Raw genomic sequence first — 7,011 nt, forward strand, 5'->3', positions numbered from 1 at the left:
CAATGACCTAGGTTTTCTGGCGAAGTCCCGTGGACAATAATGGGAAAGAAGTTCAAGTCGTTTTGATACTACATCTAGGTTTCGGCCTGATAATTTTGTCTTTTTATCACATTTGCCCGTAATCCACGTCGTTAAATAACAATTTCTTCACGACTCCTGTACACACTAAGTGCATATAGTCTACGGGAACTTGTGTTACCATTCCCATAGGTAATCGAGATAAAGGGCTTCTTCCCTTATGATGATCGCGGTCTGTCATCCGAATATACTCCTCATCGGTTCTTAAACAATGATTCGTACCTAAGATCATTCGTTGCTCATATCGTATGCCGACAACTTTACATTTTCCGCATGCATGATGATGTGTGCCCATAATGATTCAATAACCAAGAACGTGCTGGAGCATCTGCGATGAATGCTCTCAGTGTAGTGGGAATTTGTTGATGACTAAATGTTATACCGCCCTTTTCAAAAACTTGCAATACATCAGTTACAAATTCATCCATAAATAAGTTAATGTCACCTGATTTTTTATTCCCTATATAAATACTCACTATTTTCGGTTTGCTGTTACTTATATTGCTTATTGAAATTTGGATCGGCCAAATTTGCATTGTCCCACATTTGTTTAATTTCGCGCCATCGGTACTCCAGTCTACTTCAAAAACGGAAGGAATCTGATTCGGTGGAGTTTTCTTCAGAATATTATTAATGCCTTTTTCAAAACCAATATGAAGGTATTGTCCTGAGTACATTGAACAAACTGCAGTTCTGTTACGCGGCGTATTAAGTAATGATCTTGTATCTTTTGGTAGAAACGTATGGCATTTATGTGATCGTAATGTATTTAAGATTATATTCCCCTGTGTATGGGTCAGATTACATTTTATAAACGCTGATGCTAAAGATTCTTGAAATGCCTGATTTACAGTGTCCAAAGATATGTCATTACTGATTGTACTACTACAATCATTATCTACGATTAATATGTCATTGACTTCAAGATTTTGTTCACTTTCAACATGCATTAAATCATCATAAATATTTTCATTCGTATTTAACTCGATAGCACAAGACACTGTTTCATTATTAGCAAGATTATCTGTTATTAGTAAGACTCTGTTTCATTATTATTAGAGCGCGGTATTCGATTATTTTTTTTTTTTTTTTTGACGGTTGTAATAATGTCTATCGTTTATCTTCGTCACAAACTATCTACGAACGGCAGTAAAACACTTTTTTTTTTAATTTTTACAATAATTATTTCCTGACCACAGCTATAAGCAGTGATTCAAGTTCGAGCAGGCTAGCACCGTACGGTGCTGCACGCTGCTCGGTGCACACAAGTGAGTACCGATTACGTCACGCGTCCGTGTGCGCTTGGAATGCATCACTGGCTATAAGAATTTTAATTCTAGAAATAAATTATAGTTTATGAAATATAGCTATAGCCTACTATTAATTAGATCAGTGCTCGGAATTAGTTTAGTTTTTCAAGCGATTCTCGAGGTTGACGTCTCCTTTCTTCTAACATTGAATTGAATTTAAAAATTGTTTAGTCAATAAACGTATTTTACGAATTTTCGTAAGAAATAGACGAATTATATTTCGTTTTTTGACACAGATCCGATGATAGACACGTGGCCTCTAATGGGATCTCCATACCCTCTATTGTGCATTCTTGTGACATATTTAATATTTACGATAGAAGGACCAAGAATAATGGAACAAAAACCACCTTTCAAACTCAATGGAACAATGATATTATACAATGGATTTCAAATACTTTTCAGTGTCTGGTTAACATCTTTGGTAAGTATAATATTGTGGTTCTGCGCGCGCGCGCGCGTGAAATCTGTTAATGTTTAATATTAAACTACACATCAATTACTACATCATTTACTACACATCAAATTATTCTAGTTGATTCCTTTACATTCAGTTTTATTTAAATTTAGATAGTTATCAAAACGTTAACTTCAATTAATTAATTTTTAACATGGTATTGAATTTATAAATATATACATATTAATATATTTTCCAGTTATTTACACAATAATTATACTATTTAATATTTATTTTGAAGCTTTCACGATTCACATATCAAATGCTAAAGTAATCTTTTTTTGAAAATGGAATAATAGAAAGTGAACAAAGTACATTTTCACTGAAAAACGTGTGACAATATGTACTTTGTTCACTTTCTATTATTCCATTTTCAATAAAAGATTACTTTAGCATTTGATATGTGAATCGTGAAAGCTTCAAAATAAATATTAAATAGTATAATTATTGTGTAAATGACTGGAAAATATATTAATATGTATATATTTATAAATTCAAAATTATGTTAAAAATTAATTAATTGAAGTTAACGTTTTGACATAACTATCTAAATTTAAAAAAAACTGAATGTAAAGGAATCAACTAGAATAATTTGATGTGTAGTAAAAAATGTATTGATTTCAGCTCTTAGATCTTAATATTCAACTATTTTCGTTTCACGGATGTAACGATATCCACCGCTTACCTATGTCACGAAGAAAATACATACGAACAGCGGTAAAACACTTTTTTTTAATTTTTACAATAATTATTTACGATAAATTTGTAATGTTGTATATCATACCCTCACCGGCACAAAATTCGATCCATATGCTTAAATTCATTTTATCTAATTAAGAGATATTTTTTTGTTTAGCGTAATTTTTTTGGTCAAATTGATCATGATCATTTGGATATTAAACAGTGTTAAGGTAGTTTATTTCTGTTTACATGATAACCAAGCAGATTCGACTATATGTGTTTCTTAAAGAAATAATTTTGCTAAAAATAGATCGAATTTTATGTCGGTGATTCATAAATCGAATTTTATGTCGGTATATTTTGAATGTCCAGCTGTCACAAAGTGGGTTGTGGTATTTCCTTGCAAAAGTCACCGAGCTTCTAGATACGGTAAGCAAATGTATGCATATCATATATATAAATACATATGTACATATATACACAATAAAATTAATGCAGATGAGTTAATCATTATGGTAGTTAATAAAATAGTTATTCTTATGTATAGTAAGATAAATAAAGTTGAGTAAGATAAGAAAAAAACATCTATTAAAAAATATAACTAATAATATTTATTTTTTTCTCTACTTTTTGAAGGTATTTATGGTGTTGAGAAAGAAACAGAATCAATTGACTTTCCTTCACGTTTATCACCATACAATAACGGTCCTTGGTTCGTGGTGCTACTTGAATTTGCTGCCTGGTGAACAGGGTGTCGTAGTAGCTTTTTTGAATTCCGTCGTTCACATTATTATGTACAGTTATTATTTCATCGCCGCGCTTGGCTCGAAATACAAAAAGTACATTTGGTGGAAGAAATATATGACCTGTATTCAGCTGGTAATTATCAAGCATTATACTGCCAAAATAATTTATACAGATTATTAAAATTTTATTTCTTTCAATTGATATTGAATTAATTCTCGTCAATCTTTTTCAATACGCGATTGCATTTCTATAACTTAATAATCGAATTTAATGTCGACATTACTTTTAAACGTTTTATTTTATTATTCTCAGCTATTCTTTTCAATTAGTGTGCTGAATATATTTTTATAATATTTGTTTATTTAATAAAAAAAGATTGGAAGAAATGACAATTATACATTTATTATAGATTTATTATAATATAATGATTCAGATGTAATAATTAAAATTCTTTATCAAATTTCAGTTGCACTTTGGAATGCTATGTTTCTATCTAATAGCAACGTTGGTTCTGGACTGCCGAATGACAAAGGCTCTAACGTATTTCTTGCTAATAATTTTTTTCATATTTATCTACCTATTCAGCAATTTCTTTCAAAAGGCTTATAAGACAAAAACGGCTTAATTTCGCAAAAATTTAATGAAAATAACAAATAAATTCAATCGAACTAACGTCCCAGATAGCAAAATCGGACAGAGCACGTTTTGCAAATTATATGCTGCATACTATATCGACAAAATGCTGTCAATATTCTTGCAGAGTATGCCGTTTTAGTTAATGTCGTCAGAAACATAGCAAAAATCGAGTATAACGTGTATCATTATGTAATGGCAGAAATGCGGCAAAAATTGAGCATAGCTTACCAACATAAATAGAGCAAATTTCAAACATTTTATGCTGGTATAATATATCGGCAGAATGCATACAGAGATTGCACATAACTTGCTGTCACGGTGTAACAGCAGATTGTCGGTAGAAATCAAACTTGTCGGCGAACACGCTATGACGGCAAAAACACGGCAGAAATGCAGCATGCTCTGCCGTCACATGATGATATTTAATTAAATGGTATTATGATACATCGTATATTTAATTTAATGATACTTTAATACAATTAATAAAATTAATAATTTATTTTTAAAAAACTTGAAAAACACAAATTGTTTTATTAATGCTTAATTCTATAGATTTTGTATATATACATTCTGTAGACAAGATATAATTTAAATAAAATTTTACAAATTTATTTAAAATTGCCAAACAACATGCGTGTAACGTATTTTTTAATCCTTTCTAAAACATTCGAAAGAAACAGCTCTAATTTATTTTAAACACATTTTTATATAGCTATCCACATTACTTACTAAAAAGACTATGTAATAAAACTGTTTTTAAACTATAGAGCAATACGATATGAATATAATGTTAAGTATAAGAAGCGTTATATTTATTTTAATATATCAAGAATGTTCCGTATGTGAGTTTATCATTCTACTTTCTTCAATATTTGTTATGTGTTGTATAAGTGACATTAGAACTTTATACATAATAAAATTATACATGCATAATAGCATGCGTGTGCAGAATTATATACAGATTTTTTTTTTAAATATTCGTTTAAATTTTAATATGAATTTTTTTTATTAATATATTGTATTAAGTTGTATATATCTTATGCTAGCTAATAATTATAAAAAAATTTCTACTAGTTAATTTTATTAATGCTAAACATTTTTACAATAAATTTAAAATAAATTATAATGTATTTTGTTAATTTAGTAGTTAGTAAAATGCTCGCATGTAAAATAGTAGAAAAATGGGCTTTAGGTTTTTTACATTTTATGTGTAATATTGCCTTTAGGTTTTTTACATTTGCTAGCATTTATTAAAGAATAAGACGAGCTGTGTTGCTACGCAATAGTAATTATTTAAAACAGACGTCTATTTGTTATCGCTCTCGACAACGGTCTGCGGATTCGCGGACACATGCTGCGTCACATTTCACAAGCTTGTGATTGGTGGAACCGTTAGCGTTGTCGAGTGGCATTTTTAACAATTGTCGCGCTTTGCATCATTCTGATTGCAATAGCGAGAGCTGCCGGACAAAAATTTCATCTGCGAATATTTTGTGCGAATATAGTGTGTGTTGAAAATTTGGAAATTAAAAAATTTTTTAAATTTTTATTTGGTGAGACAGAATATTTAAACTGCAAGGATTAGACAGCGAGGAATATTATATAATCTTCATCGGTAAGAAAATAGCTACTTGGACAACAGCGAGGGATAACATCAGATAGGTAAGTCTTTTTTTATTGAAACACTTCATTTCGCGAATTTGCAATTGTCTCGTTTTAGTTATTTTAATAATTTTGATAAAATAATTTATATTCCTTATTTTTCCGTTTATACCTTAACATGTTCCGTGCCCAGCCGTATATATTATAATAAATTTAAGATGTATTATCAAAATAGTGTAGAACAAAAGAAATAAATTGCGAAATGTTTTATGATAATGTATTTGTTTATGTAAAACAGTGCTCGGAATTAGTCTGAACATTTCAGCCGATTTCCGTGGTATACGCCTCCTTTCCTCTTCTTACCGCGCGCGCCGCAGCCGCTAGAGCCAGCGCCGCCGAGCGTTAGGAGCGACACTATCTGATTATGAGTGGGTTCTTCTCCCTATTTATTAAAATTTAAAAAAATGTATTAAAATTTATTAAAAATAAATTTTTTATTTTTAAATTTATTAAGTGGAAATATTTTAATAGATTTCTATGTCACCCATGAGGTACTAATACTGACACGTTTTTCAAAAAGTGGTTTTTATCTACATTATTGCATCAATTGTTCATTCTCATAAAAGGCCAAGAAAATCTAATTAAGAAAATCTCTTTTATATATATTTTTTTTTAAATTAAGAATTTATTTTTATCTTTAGTGGAATAGGTCTACGGGGGAAACCACTTAAAAAAAAAACGCGTCAGCATTAGTATCTCATGGGTGACGTCAAAATCTATTGAAATATTTCCACTTAATAAATTTAAAATTAAAAAATTTATTTTTAATAAATTTTAATACATTTTTTTTAATTTTAATAAATAGGGAGAAGAACCCACTCACAATCAGATAGTGTCGCTCCTAATGCTCGGCGGCGCTGGCCCTAGCGGCTGCGGCGCGCGCGGTAAGGAGAGGAAAAGAGGCGTATACCACGGAAATCGGCTGAAATGTTCAGACTAATTCCGAGCACTGATGTAAAATATTGAACGGCCTGAATGGAAAATTCAGCGTAAGCCATCGAGGCACGGAACATGCTATGCTAGCTAATAATTTATTAAAAAATTACTACTAATTAATTTTATTAAGACTAAACATTTTTACAATAAATTTAAAATAAATTACAATTAATTCTGTTAATTTAGTAGTTAGTAAAATGCTCGCATGTAAAATAGTTGAAAAATGGGCTTTAGATTTTTTACATTATATTACTAATACTTTTACATTACTAATTAATTTTATTAATACTAAACATTTTTACAATAAATTTAAAATAAATTATAATTTATTCTGTTATGTGTAATATGGCCTTTAGATTATTTACATTTGCTAGCATTTATAAAACAATAAAACGAGCTGTGTTGCTATGCGATAGTAATTATTTAAAACAGATGCCAATTTTTTGTCCTTGACAACGGTCTCAAAAATTTTATCTTGGTGTGCGAATATTTTGTCTATTGAAA

At 29.8% G+C, this 7,011-nt stretch overlaps 1 long non-coding RNA gene across 1 annotated transcript; it reads left to right on the forward strand.

Annotated features, from left to right (window-relative positions):
- Nucleotides 1-1,051: 1,051 nt before the first annotated feature.
- On the forward strand, nucleotides 1,052-4,052 carry LOC136998530 (uncharacterized). The gene is made up of 2 exons (XR_010889109.1): nucleotides 1,052-3,405; nucleotides 3,740-4,052. It is a non-coding gene; the product is annotated as an uncharacterized lncRNA (long non-coding RNA).
- The last annotated feature ends 2,959 nt before the right edge of the window (nucleotides 4,053-7,011 follow it).

This window comes from Linepithema humile, chromosome 3 (genome assembly GCF_040581485.1).
Source record: "Linepithema humile isolate Giens D197 chromosome 3, Lhum_UNIL_v1.0, whole genome shotgun sequence".
In the NCBI taxonomy this organism is placed as follows: domain Eukaryota; kingdom Metazoa; phylum Arthropoda; class Insecta; order Hymenoptera; family Formicidae; genus Linepithema; species Linepithema humile.